We start from the raw sequence: 15040 nt of genomic DNA on the forward strand, positions 1-15040 counted from the left end.
TTCTTCATCCTTCCCACACAGTCCAGCCCCCCAGGTGAGAAATCTCAGCCCTCACGGTTTCCCAACTTCTCTGCACCCTCCCACCCCTATGTAGAGGACAGAGCTCACCCCACCCTCTGCTATGACAGCAGAAGCTTTAAAAAGTGGAGAAGTGGTAGACACTTAACAAATGCCCAAAGGTGTGAAATATCTAGGACCCAAAAATGAAACATGAGACATAGTCCTCACTTCCCTAGAGAAGAGTTCCAAGTCCCAGAGAGCAGGGTTTGACACCAGGAAGTCCTAGACAGTGAGATAGGAAGGAATAAAAGGGACAAGTTATGGAAGGTGGGAAAAGATGTCCAAAGAAGCATCCACGTGGGGTGCCCTTTGACTAGTCCTCCAGAGTCATTGGTGGAAAGTGACGATAGCCTCCTGGAGACAAGGCTGTACCAGCTGAGAGGGACCATCTCCGAAGGCCATCACCCAAGTGGTGACGACAATATCCCTTGAAGACCCACAAGTCCCCATTTTTCTACTTCCAGACCATCTTTGAGGACAAATTTTGCAAGACATAAAAGGCACCCTTCATGTGGGTTATATCTGCAATACAGTGACATTTCCCAGGACTAGCACTGACCAGGAAGCAAAAGCATATTCATGCTCCCTGTTCAGGACACTGTCTCACCTTCATACACCCCAAGGAAGACACGGACTGCTTACAGAATTGTGAAGGATTATTGCTCCTACACAAAACAGCCCCAGAATGGCACACAATTAAACTTGCATTGCTCTTCCTTAACCATCAAGGCAGTGACTCCTAACCTTGTCTGCACACTGGAATCACCTAAGAAGTTTCCAAAACTATCAATGCCTGTGTACCTACCTCTGAAGATTGTCATTTATCCATTGTAGGTGTGGCCTGAGTTTGGAAATTACCGAACATGCCCAGGTGATGCTGATGTGTGTCAGACAAGCTTGAGAACTACAGCTTTAGCATCAGCTTCTAGAAAATTACTTCTCCTTGTTGGCGGTCTATAGCCATGGCTTGGGGCAGCCCATCTCCACAACTCAATTCCTGCATGTTCTAGAAATGCTATCTAGAATATATCCAAGATAAGGAGAAATGAATTTGGAACAATGCAGTAACATGCAGGAACTGTAGAATCGTAACCTTTTCAGTATCAGTGTTTCTAGTCAGGGAAGCTCCAGAGAGCTGAGCTGGCTGAAGAAGTGGCCACCAGATAAGCAAAGTTTTATGGCATCCCTTTATGAGTGATGGATTATGTGTTTACATATGCATATACGTGTTAGTCCCTTAGTCATGTCTGGCTCTTAGGGACCCCATCTACTGTAGCCTGCCAGGCTCCTCTGTCCCTCAAATTCCTCCAGGCAATACTTGAGTGGGTAGCCATTCCCTTTTCCAGGAGATCTTCCCGACCCAGGATCGACCCAGACTCCACCCAGATCTCCTGCATTGCAGGCAGATTCTTTACCGTCTGAGCCCCCAGGGAAGCCCAAATTTTAGCTATTCAGCCTAAAATGGATGAGTTCAAACTACAGTGCCTTCCCTGATGGTTTAGACAATTTGAGGGCAGGTATCATATGGCTATTTGCATCATCATGTGGCATTTTGAAGAGAAACTTTACACCCAAGAAGTTCAGTAGATATTCAGAATGGTCTTTAACACTCAGTTGCTGCTGAATCTCCTGGAGCTCACTAACGGGCCAAGGAAGAGCCATAGCTCTTAAGTGACAAGGCGCTCCTTTCTGAAGTGGTGTCTGGGGTCCTTCTCAGGGGAATCAAGTAAGATCTCTATTCAGTTAAAATATTTCAGATGAACACTATTACTTGTTCCTTAGGGATGGCACTATTAGAAAAGCTAAAGGCAATGAGTTCACCTTACAACTGCCCTTTAAAGGTAAAAACAATTATTTTTATTTTCTGAACAGAACACTTGCACAAGTTCTCTAAGCAATCTTGAGAGACCTGGACTATGGAGAGAGCCAGTCCTCAGAGCTCCTGGCTGATGCAATCTGAGGACATTCCCCAGAAGACGTACTCCTCACTTCTAAGTTCAAGAAAATTAATTAAAAGTTCCAAAAAACAACCCTGTACATTACACTAATTGACTTCAGAGATGAAAGACAGCTCTAGCCCATGATAGCGCAGCTCAACACCCACTAAAGACCATGGAGCCCACGAGAGTCTGGATGCCACCAGTGGAGGAGAGAGATGTTCTGTTGGTGCCACGGCCACACGTGCAGGGCAAACCAAAGCATTCCTGCACTCTGCCTTGTCTTTCTTTTTTCACTTTTTAATTTTTGTTGCACTGGGCCTTCGTTGCTGCGTGCAGGCTTTCTCTAGCTGCAGTGAGTGGGCTCTGCTCTTTGTGCTCGGACTTCTGCTTGAGACGGCTTCTCTTGTTGCAGAGGTGCACAGGCTCAGTAGTTGTGCCGCATGGGCCTTAGCTGCTCCACGGCAGGTGGGAGCTTCCTGGACCAGGGACTGAACCCGTGTCCCCTGCATTGGCAGGCGGACTCCTATCCACTGTACCACCAGGGAAGTCCTAACCTTTAAACACTTTTCTCCTCTTATAGCAGAGCTCTTCCTAGAGACTTCCTGGTGATATATTAACAGAGCACAGGATCCAGTCTCAGCTGTACTTCATTTCAGGGTGCTACAGGGGAAACCCCAAAACTTTTTAGAAAGAAATAACTCAAAATGAATATTTGGGATTCACTTTCACCTTAAATAAAATACATCACTTGACACATCTGGGGAGACATATCAATTGGTGAAAGAAGGAATGCTGTTTTGATTTTTTTGTTTGTTTGTTTTAATGAAACAAACAAGGTATTGCAAGACTTCAAAAGAATCACAGACGCTGTGATGTCATGATAAACATGGCCCCTGTGACCACTTTCTGTAGAAAGATCATTCTGAGAAGGCTCTTTGGAGAAGGAAGGAATCTTCTGGCCACTTTCCTTTCTGAACCCTCTCCTGTTTTCTTTCTTTCTTTTTGCCACCACACGGCTTGCAGGATCTTAGTTCCCCAATCAGAGACTGAACTTGGACCCTAGGCAGTGAAAGCTGAGAGTCCTAACCACTGGATCACCAGGGAATTCCCTCTCTTCTATTTTTCTAAGGACTTTCTGTGTCTTTAGTAACCACTCTGTCCTCTGAACATTCTTGATTGTGGGGTTCAAGTGGTACCACTCTCTTCAGGTGCCCCCCTAATTTTCTGGATGCTTCTTCACTGTCTAGCTCATGTCACTTTAATCTCAAGAGCTGGGCTCCTTGGGCCCTATCCTTGGCCTTTTTTTCTTATGCTCTCTCTGGGTGACCTAAAACACTCCCATGATGTCAACAGTTATCTGTAAAGTGATGACTTTCACTTATTTGTCTCTAGCCAAAGTCCACATCCCATTATTTACTGGACTTAAACGGTGGCCATTGTAGAGATTCCTCAAACTCAACATGCACAAAGAAAGGCACACTGGGCCCTAAATTCCCCTTCCATTTTTTATCTTTGCAACTAGCACCATCATTGACCCCATCAGACAGGAACAAATTCGAGTCCATCCTCCAATCCTTCTGCACACCCCCTACACAATATCTGTCGCAGTTAGGAATCGCTTTTGGCTGCTAGATGGAAATAGATGGAAATCACAGTGATTTCAACAAGGAAAGATTCATCTTTCTCATACGTTAGATTCTGGCCATCCAAGGCTGGTCCATTGGATCCACCACGTCCTCAGGACTCCGGACTCCAGTCTTTCTTCTCTGCCATGCTTTTCCCAAGGTTCCCATCTTTAAGAGCACATTGGGGTTACAAGATGGTTATCCCCAAGTTCCAGGCAAATGGGAAGAATGAAGAGAATTAAGGCTTCATTTGGTTCGTGTTTCATTAGCCATAAAGAGAAGGGAAGGGTAGAGTGGCTGTTCGTAAGGCAAGACAGAAATCCCTGCTACCCATTCTACTTTCCTGACATATTTCAAATTCATCTCCTAATATCTTGGTTCAGACCCTCAGAAACTTCTCCTGTAAATTTCTTCGATAGCCTCCTGACTGGACTCTTTGCCTGCCATCTGTGCCCCTTATGGCCACCCTTCACACCACTGCCACAACTTTCCTTAAATGTGAACCCAGTCCCTGCTGAAAATCTACTGGGGGTTCTCTTTGATCCTTCAAGAAAAAGCCCATGCTCTTTGCTGGCTTGAAGCCCTTCCAGATCCGGCTCAGAACGACTTCTGAGCCTTCGCTCTCTTCTCCCTTCCCCCAAGCGCTTAGCACACCAACCATTTTTTCATCCCAGAATATCTGTTTTCTCTTGCCATCCCATCTTACAAGTACTGCCACTCTGTCTGCCTCTATTACGCATGAAAACGAAGACATTTTCAAGTGTAATCAACAGCTAAGGATTTGAGGAAGTGCCTGCACAGCAAGACCACCTGTTCATACGGTGAAAAGTCGTCAGCAAAATATGTTTTCTTACACACGTATAAAGATACCAATTAAAACACAACAGACCTGCCTCCTCTAAAGATACCTCTCTGGGAAGAAAGATGTGGGAGACTTTCACTCTCCACTTTCTCAATACAGTAAGTCCCCTACATATGAACCTTTCAGTTGCAAAATTTCAAAGATGTGAACATGTCCCTGTACTTTTCAAGGTCCTGTACTGTAAGATTAAACACTTTTATTTATCTTCTGTGTTTGTTACATATTATTTGTATGAAAAGTATTATAAACCTATTACTGTACAGTACTGTATAGCCGATTGTGTCAGTTGGGTACCCAAGCTAACTTTACTGGATTTTTGAACAAATTGGACTTAATGAATGCACTCTCGAAACAGAACTCATTCGTGTGTAGGGGGACATACTGTGATCTAATTTGTCCAGACTTCCACACATCTAAGAGGAGAAGGAAGAAATGCAACTTCTTACTTCAGGAGTCCAAACTTGTCAGCTGAGACACTCTCAGCTGAGACACTCTCATGGATGTGAAAACAGACCACAGAGAAAGCGAATAATGATGAAAGGAAAGGTGAAGAATGATGAAAGAAGAGCTGTACCCTAGATACATAGAAACTCCTGCAAAATACATCCACCACCCTGGATTCAGACCCAGGACATGTGACTTGTGGGCAAGAACAGAGAGAATCGAGAAAAAGCAAAAGGCTAGTTGAAGCCCAGTGTGATGGTGATTTTCTTGTTTTTGTTTTTGTTTTTTAAAAACTAAACTGCTTCCTGCAAAAGCCAGGGGAAAAAAAGTCACAATCAAAAGTTACCCCCAGGCAGACAGACATGAAGGATAACACAAGGTGACGTGTGCGATGCCCTGGGCACGGCGCTTCGGGCTATTTGGAGACCCCTGTGGAAAGTGGAGCCCTGTGTATATTTTACCATCTGTCAGCTGGCTCCTTCCTGGGATGCTTCCATGGACCTTATTCCTGTTAGATCAGTGGTGTCCCTTGTACGGTAAATAACCGCCGCCTGAGGGGAGCTGGCCCACCACCCCAGCTGGGACTAGTACTTGACTGCTTTTTCCAGCACACACATCACCAGGAAGGAGACTGGCAAATGAGTCAAGCATTCTGGAGAAAGAAATACGATGACCACCAAGGTTGGCCAATGATGGAAACCACCAAGGCACTTAGGTGCCCTCTGTTGATTTATGATACTGTAGGTCTGTGGGGAAATTCTTAGAACACACAGGACTTCCCCTGTAGTTAAGAGTCTGCCTGCCAATGCAGGGGACACGGGTTCAATCCCTGGTCCGGGGAGATCCTACATGCTTCAGAGCAACTAACCCCTGTGCCATAGCTACTGAAGCCCTCAGGCCTACAGCTTGTGCTCTGCAACAAGAGAAGCCCAAGTACCACAGCCCCCCTCACTGCAGCCCCCCTCACTGCAGCCCCCCTCACTGCAGCCAGAGAAAGCCCATGCACAGCGATGAAGATCCAGCGCAGCCAAAAAACCAAATAAATAAAAATAATTTGTTTCTTAAAAGTAGTTTTAAAAAAGAACAAACTATTGAGGATCTTTATGTTTCAGTGATATTTCTTCTTGACCAGTTATTGCTTCTTCATTCTGTATTCTTCAAAGAAAAAAATACCTTAAAAATCTTTTAGGCAGAAATGGCTAAACAGAAATATAAGGCAGAGCAGGAAAATTCCAAAATAGTCCTCTCCTGCAAACCAAAGCAATGTTTGTGAGAGAGATTGGATATGAATGGAAAATGAAATAAGTATGGAAGAGGGAGGTTGAGTCGTAGTATTTTTTTAAAAGAGCACCAGCCAGCCTTAAACTTCCCTGCTATTCACATAGCTGTTGTAGTCATGGATCACAGCCATCTTTGTGGATACCACCTAGAAAATGGGCCATCAGGACTAGAACACTTTGGTGTGATCTGCAGTTAGGGTCATCCCCAAAGAACCACCCGGCAGAGCCCCGATGAGTAGGTGCCATTGTGGAATTGCCCATCCTTGTATCATTCTCAAGTCCTGGGATAGCTGGAGGTGGGCTGGCTCCAACTGGCCAAATGCACTGGTCATGTGTGGAGAAGGAAATGGCAACCCACTCCAGTATTCTTGCCTGGAAAAATCTATGAACAAAGGAGCCTGGTAGGCTACAGTCCATGGGGTCACAAAGAGGCAGACACGACTGAGCGACTTTCACTCACTCACTCACACCAGCCGTGTCACTGGCTTCACATCCATTTTATTCTCTTGTCATGTCAATTTCTCCAATATTCATCAATAAATAACACAGCAAGGAAGTCTAACTCCTTTGGAGAGCATTAGTGATCTGCTCTAGCTAGCACAAAACTGCCTCATTTGACATCAGCTTGTAATGGACTTCCTATGGTTATGAAGATAACACTCCTGTCCACTGTCCTTGCTTGGAGGCTCTTTGCTTAGTAGTAAGGACTTGGATTCATTTTCACTCATCTTTGGCTAGGCCAAGGTCATTAGTGAAATTGCAGCAAAAAAAGATTTAGAGTAACACAGCAGTCATTTGCACAGTTAATCAAATGTGCATCTAACAACAATTTTGGAACAAGACCAGGTACAAATCAATAAAATATGGTAGATCTTGGAGGGGTTTGTTTTTTTTTTTCCCCTGCAAGCTGAAAATTTTCAGGTGAAATTCCATAGAGATGGCACGTGTTTGGGAGAAGAATATGAAGGCAAAGACAAAATTTGATACCCTTAGGTGTTCCTAAACTTTTATTTTACTCATTTATTTACATTAATGTAGAGGATAGACTTTATTACCCAGATTTATTTATTTATCTGGACTCACGGCTTGTGGGATCTTAGTTCCAACACATGCCCTCTGCAATGGAAGCTCAGAGTCTGCACTGCTGTACTGCCAGGCAAATCCCAGATGCTGCTAAACTTTCAAGTTTCACTTTTGTCTCTCACAGGCTTTTAGCCCAATTAGGTGAACCCGACAAATGTTACCATCCCAACTAGCCAAACAGCCAAACAGCCCTGTGTCTGTTGAGGTGCCCGTGGAAGGTCACCTTCTCTTAACTCCCAGCTCAGAGGTGACAGTAGTGGGTGAAAGGCAGCTGCCAAGGACCAGAGGCAATGGTCACAGTAACAACCATTCTTTCCTTTCTGCATCCTCTTAATTTCTTTGTGTCCCCTGAAAAGATCATAATCTACTCACTAATGAAACTGTTGTTTGGGTTGCTATTTTAAAGCAAAGAGTTCATGAGTGAAGGAAAAATGGGGATGTCAGCCACACATTTTTCTTGCTTTTCTTCTGAAATTGTTGGTATACCACCAATGACTATGGTATCGTACCTACACCATTCCAAGAATTCTACATTTCAATTTGTTTTCTAGCATGGGTTGCTCAAACTTCCTCCAGGGAGCCCCTTATTAATACTTAATTCACCAGAGAGAATAGGAACAAAGAAGGCAAAATTGCCACGCCTGATGCAACATCTTTCAGGATTGAACCAAGCGCTGATGTAAAACCCTGAGGAGTCTCACAGTTAAATCCACCTAGGAAAATGAATAAGGGGAGAAGCTCTTCCTTTTTGCCACCACTTCAGTTCAGTTCAGTCGCCCAGTCATGTCCGACTCTTTGCGACCCCATGAAAAGCAGCACGCCAGGCCTTCCTGTCCATCACCAACTCCCGGAGTTTACACAAACTCATGTCCATCGAGTCGATGATGCCATCCAGCCATCTCATCCTTTGTCATTCCCTTCTCCTCCTGCCCCCAATCCCTCCCAGCATCAGGGTCTTTTCCAATGAGTCAACTCTTCACATGAGGTGGCCAAAATACTGGAGTTTCAGCTTTGGCATCAGTCCTTCCAATGAACACCCAGGACTGATCTTCAGAATGGACTGGTTGGATCTCCTTGCAATCCAAGGGACTCTCAAGAGTCTTTTCCAGCACCACAGTTCAAAAGCATCAATTCTTCAGCACTCAGCTTTCTTCACAGTCCAACTCTCACATCCACACATGACCACTGGAAAACCCATAGCCTTGACTAGACGGACCTTTGTTGGCAAAGTAATATCTCTGCTTTTTAATACACCACTTAACACGCTTAAATTAGAAAAACAAAGGACTTTTGGTACTGCAAGGCCTAGAACACTTTGGGGACAGATGGATACTTGAAGGAAGTAATCATGTGCTCGTCTCTGAAGCATCCATCTCTGAGATTCACGGTGACATCTCTGCATCATTCCTTGTGCATATCTGAGAGTTAGTTCTAATGTGACACAGAAGGCACTTTCTTTGGGAGGATGCGGTAAATGATGGGGAAAGGAGACGCAGGGAACATACTCAGGGATATGAATCTAAACTCCTTGCCCTATCCAAAGTTACCTGCATGTCCATCCCCACGCCCTCTGGCGTGACTGCGGGAAGTTACATAGAGACTTATGAGATGACTGGATGCCGATTATGACGCTGCCAATGTTTTCCACAAAAGCTTGTTCAGTCACGCTCCTTCTCATGAAGAGGCTGAGACACAGAGAAACATTACCACTGCATAAAAAGGTCATTTGATCCTTGACGTCCCCGGCCTTCCTGGTGAGAAAGAACAGCAGTAACCATTCATAATGAGTATTGTTTTCACTCAGCTACATCTTCTAGGCTTTCTTGAAAGTGCTATGGACTCTAAACATGGAAAGTTCCAGACTTAGGGCTTGTTTTCAAAAGAAATCAGATCTGCAGCCTAAGTAATGAAGTGTTGGACCACAAAAGACATCATCTCCCAGGAAAGCCCCTTAAACACAGGCAAAATTCTCCCTGTATTCACCTGTGGTATTTCACCAGAACTTGTCGTCATTACACATTTCTAACCATTAGACAAATTTCAGGTGCAAAGAAAAGAGAAAACATATAAACCTATATGCCAGGTGAATAATGGGATTTTTCATGGTTTTTCTCAATAAATTTAACCAACAGATTATACTTTCCTTTTGTTTTCCTTTTAAAAGTTAATTCCAAGTGTTATCTCCATAGCATCCTATCACCTAAGGAGTGATAAAGATTTAAGGGGGAACAAAAATCCAGTTCAGATTGATTTTTTTTTAATTGGTTTTCTAAATGCAAGTGATAATGACTGAAGACTTTTTTAGAAAAAGAACTCATTTCTAAATGATCTCATCTTTCAACCTTGCACACATATCACTTAATTCAATACTCTTAAACAGGACCATACATTCGTTAACTTCCCTGCACTTCCTTTATTGATTATCATAGATCATCCTATTAAAAGGAAATGGAAGAACCAGGATATCTCACTTTAATTTTTAAATCATAATAGTTTGTGGTAAGAGTGAAGCGGAGGCCCATCTAAAAAAGGAATAACCCCAGTAAGTGGCAGTTAGGAGAGAAAAAAAGAGAAAGCAAAGTAGAATTTCCCTTGCTGGTCTTATCCCTATTTTGTTGGGAGATCTCTCTCTCTCTGTCTCTCTCTCCACCCTGCTTTAAGATCTAACAAGGCTGCTAGATGGAAAAACTAAAGAAACTCAACCTGCTCTTGAATATTCAGCTGTCGATGTGGGTGTTAGGTTGCTTCAGTTGTGTCCAGCTCTTTGCGACCCCATGGACTGTAGCCTGCCAGGCACTTCTGTCCATGGTATTTTCCAGGCAAGTATACTGGAGTGGGATGCCATGCCCTCTTCCAGGGGATCTTCCCGACCCAGGGATCAAACCCGCATCTCTTGTCTCTTGCACTGGCAGGCGGGTTCTTTACCACTAGTGCCACCTGGGAAGTCCTCAGCTGAGGACATTTTCTTTCAATAAGTGATGCATGGCAAGACTTGGAGGTCAAGACTTGCCACTTCCCATACCATCCAGGTTTTCCCAGGGAGACATGAAGAAGCCTTTCAAAGGTCAAGGTCACCCTGGGTGCCCTTCCACCACATGGCACCAAACTCTGAGACAAGACCACTCTGGGGTGACCCTGTCCACTTTATATATTGAGATGTTAAACCATTTTATGCTTTTGAAAACTGTTAATATGAAAAACAGGCCACAGCCATTCTTTGACCAATCGTGTGATTCTCTGCATAAATTAGAGCTGTAGAACCGTGGAAAGGGATAAATGGGAGCATGGAGCAAGGGTGACTGGACGCCGTGAGTCATCTCGACTTCCTGCTAATCACAGGAACTGACAAAAGCTTCATGTGTCTCAGATTTGGCCGGGGGTTTCCTTTTCAGTTCAGTCTCAGCTTTCTATGGCTTGCCCCTTCCTTCTTTGCATTTCTCCCTACGCATCACTTTTGTCTGAGATCCTTGTCAGTCTATAAATAAAATCATTGTGTTATGCTGGACTTGGGGTTTTCTAAAGGTCAGCATCCTGTACGGAGCCTTCCACAATGAGGTAATATCCAGTTCTTCTAAATGCATCCCCATGACCCTGAACTAACTGAGCTGTTCAGCTGCTAAAAATTGGTCTTTACAGCACTTTTTTTTTTGACACTTTTTCCATTGTTTATCTGAAATTCAAACATAACTGGCCATCCTATATTTTTTATTTGCTAGATCTGGCAACCCTAAATACAGAGTCCTCTTCTAATCACTGGCTTAGGCAATTGATAACATGGACAATAAGCCTGACTGAGGGCGCCATGTATACAATCAGGCCTTGAACTAGACATCAAAATGGGTGAGTTAAATAATGCAGAGAATCACCTTCATCTCTTTGGCTTCCAGTCCTGCATTACCTGTCTCCACGGCAAGCTGGGGTCGCTGCTGTGCTGTAGGTGGGATACCGTGCTTCTCTCCCCTCCCTAAGCCCCTCACCCCCATCACCCCACCCTTCTACCCGGCAGCAGGCAGCAAGCCATCACGCAGGATGAGTGTCAGCTGGAAACATTTGTTTCCTTCGTAGGCTCCTCTTCTATGTCCAGGCTCTGGCCCTGACTTGGACTCCTGCTCTTTTTTCCTCACTCTCTCTAACAGGACATTTTTCAAAGCTCACAGGTTCAGTCATCACCTCCAAGAAGACGTGTCTCCAGGACTTCAGAGGCAGCCCCGCTGTGAAGTTCCACTTAGGTTTCTCATCATTTTCTTAAACTCAAACAGCCAAAGCAAAATTCATATGCTTCCCTCTGGCCCAGGTCCCCCTCGCATTTTTGGTACCCAGGGCTCCAGGGGCCCCGAGCCTGGTGTCATGCTTACCATCACTTCCCTTCCCTTCCCTTCCCATAACCGTCCATCTCCAAGTCTCAGCACTTTTTCTCTGTAAATTGTCCTTTGCATCTAGTCCTTCCCACCAAGACCACACACCTAACCCTCAAATTACGACACCCTCGAACCTGGGGTTTCCTCTCCAAGTCTATCTCATTATTGTTCCATGGCATCCATCTTCCTGCAGGGTTAAACCTAAGCTTCATTCCCTGGCTCTCACAGCCCTAGTAATAAAGCCCTACCCTCCTAGAAACATCTCCTATTCCAAGCACATCCCTTTTCCAAGACACAGGCCCTGGCCTCTGCCATCTCATGCCCACCCCACTTCACTCGTTCCCACCGAGAACTGCTTGCTGTCTAACACCTGCCCATCCTTCAGACACAAGGGCAATGTGTTTTCCCCTGGTGGAGATTTCCTTGCCTGGGTCTCTTTCTACAATCAGTCTTGACCTTATAACAAATACTGTAGGGATAAAATGATGACATTTTCTTTGTCTGATGATAAAGATGGGGGTGCCTGCTCCCTTACCCAGATCCTGACTTACTTCTTTGAGTAATCTCCTCAGTGATGGAGTTCAGGTCATGTGTGCGTGCTAAGCCCCCTCAGCTGTGTCTGACTCTGTGACCCTATGGACCGTAGCCCACCAGGCTCCTCTGTCCATGAGATTCTCCAGACAGGAATACTGGAGTAGGGTGCCATTTCCTATTCCAGCGGATCTTCCTAACCCAAGGATCAAATCTGAGTCTTTTGTGTCTCCTGCACTGCCTGGTGGATTCTTTATCGCTAGCGCCTCCTGGAAAGCCATATCTTGCGGAGTGCGTACTAAAAAAGAGCTTCCTGAAGTTCATTCTTCCCTTCAAAATGAACACAGCAAAAAAAAATCTAAACTGTAGGCATTGTGATAGAATCTTCCTAAGTGATAATTTAATGCATAAGCATAATGCATAAGTCCTTATGGCTCTTTTCTGGTCTTAGCAAAACATTTTTTAAATGTTCTGACTGTAGTTTTTTTGCTCTGGTCAATGTTAAGAGCCAGCTCTTTGAGGAAGTCTCAGTGTCCCGATTTCTCATATCGCGATCTGATTCATACGGTGCCTAATTAATACCCTGATGTTCTGTTTTCACCACTTTGTTCATCCAGTGGTTTTCATCAATATGTATACATGATACTTCAGAGCAGGGTAGCATTCTCTAGAAAATCCATTTCAGATAGAGGCCTCAAAGCCAACAGTGAATAAAGTTATGGTTGGCCTAATTCCAGTCTTTCTTTTTGAAATTTGGTAAGGCTCAGCTTCTCCATAAGAGTTCTAATCCTTGCCAGTTTCATAGATGTCCAGGTGGAATAAATAAAGATATTGATTCTAAATGGCCATTCCCCTCGATACGGATGGGCTGGGACTAACTAGAAAGATGAATGGAACTTTTCAAATTCTGTTTGAAAATGGGTAAAATAAAAACTGTATTTGTAAAAATATTTGATAGACCAATAACCAGCAATGTGATTTTAATGATACCCTGGGACCTTGCTCTCACTGGCAAGAGGAATCTTGTAGAAGAAAGCTGATTCCATCAGGACCCCATCCAAGCAGGGCCATTTATTGAAGTAACTCTAGGTTCAGGATGGGGAGGGTAGAGACTGGAGGCAGGAAGCCAGGTAGGAATCTCTGACAGCTGTTTCAGAGTTTCAGTGACCTCTGGGAGGCCACAAGGGATCCAAATAAAGAGGAGGAAAGGACATACTCAAGAGGAATTTGGCCTGGCCATGACTGGAAACTGAGGCTCTGTGGCCAGTCTGCTTCAGGAGGTGATTCTTACTGACAGGGGAGTTAATTTCTGCAGTTATGCAATGGTGATGTCAGCAAGGAGGTGCTTCTTGTCTTTATCAGAGGCTTTGGCCGTGGACCAGGCCCCATGGATTTATACCCAAGTTTTGCAGGAAGAGATGCGGCGGGCAGAAGCCAAAGGACCGTGTGAGGCACAGAAACACAGTCATGCTGCTTCCTGCCCGGGTAACAAAGTGGAACCCCAAAATAGAGAGGGATGCCCTCTGCTTCCAAGCCTTGGATGCCAAGCGGCAGGGAAGGTGGCGCCCATCCTCCAGAGCCAGGGGAGGGTTGGCAGGCAGACCCTTCAGCAGAAAGCTGGCGGCAGAAAAGGCCAGGTCCAAAAGCAGGGTGGGAGCAGAAACCGCCCCAGGGGCCGAGCCACAGAGCCTGAGAGGGACACCAGGGATTCATAGACACAACTGGCTGAGGGTCAGTGCTCTGGGAGAGGGGGCAGAGGTCAGGGAAATTCGAGTTCTGACAGTGAATTTTAACTCATCTGTGCCCACAGGCCAGCAAAGCCTGGAAACATTCACGTTACAAATAGACACAGGCCCGCCTGCCCCTATCACCTTACAGGACAATCCCAGTTTACATAACTTCCTCCCTCCCTACGAGTCTCTCAACCACGGGATATCATTCATCTTTCTGTTCTCAGTACAGAGCTCTGAGCATAGTAGGCGCTTGATCTATTAGGCTATAAACCAGCTGAAATGCCAAGAAGGCACTCCTCATATAACCGTGGAACCCAGTCCCCTGATCTGAAACCAGCATGGCTACAAAACTCCAGATGAGAAATAAAAATCCACCTGCCGGGAGTGGGAACCGAGGAGCCCAGGATGACGCTGGGGGAACCCACGAAAGGAGCCGATCTCTTCAGTTACTACCAGCAAATTGCCTCTAGGTCTCTATTCCTCGCAAAACAGATGCATTTAAATTTGGTTTAATGGGTTGCTTGGCCAAGAAGAGGGAGAAAACTTAAAAGAAGAAAATTCTTTTCCTTTTGGGGAGGAGTGTAGAGAGCATGTTAATTAACTATTCTGGAGTCCAAAACTTTAAACAACAGCCACGCTTACACATATATCCACCCCAGTAGCAGTGCTAGTTGCTGTCATGTCTGACTCTTTGTGACCCCTGAACTGTAGCGGGCCAGGCTCCTCTATACATGGGATTCTCCAGGCGAGAATACTGCAGTGGATTGCCATTCCCTTCTCCAGAGGATCTTCCTGACCCAAGGATCGAACACAAGTCTCCTGCATTGCAGGCAGATTCGTTACCATGTGAGCTACAGGGAAGGTCAGGATATATCCACCCCCAAAAAAGGAAAATCTAGCGACAGCCCATACTGGGAGACGTGGCAACTGGTTCAGCTGATTCAAGAGGTAGTTCTACCCAGAGACACTTGGACCACAGGCAGGGGACTAGAGACTCATTTACAGTGAGGGTCTGGGAGCTCCCCAGGTAGTCCAGTGGATGGGAATCCGCCTTGAAAGGCAGGGGACACGGGTTCAATGCCTGGTCTGGGAAGATCCCACACGCTGTGGAGCAACTGAGTCCG

Source organism: Budorcas taxicolor, chromosome 11 (assembly GCF_023091745.1).
Source record: "Budorcas taxicolor isolate Tak-1 chromosome 11, Takin1.1, whole genome shotgun sequence".
NCBI classification, from domain to species: domain Eukaryota; kingdom Metazoa; phylum Chordata; class Mammalia; order Artiodactyla; family Bovidae; genus Budorcas; species Budorcas taxicolor.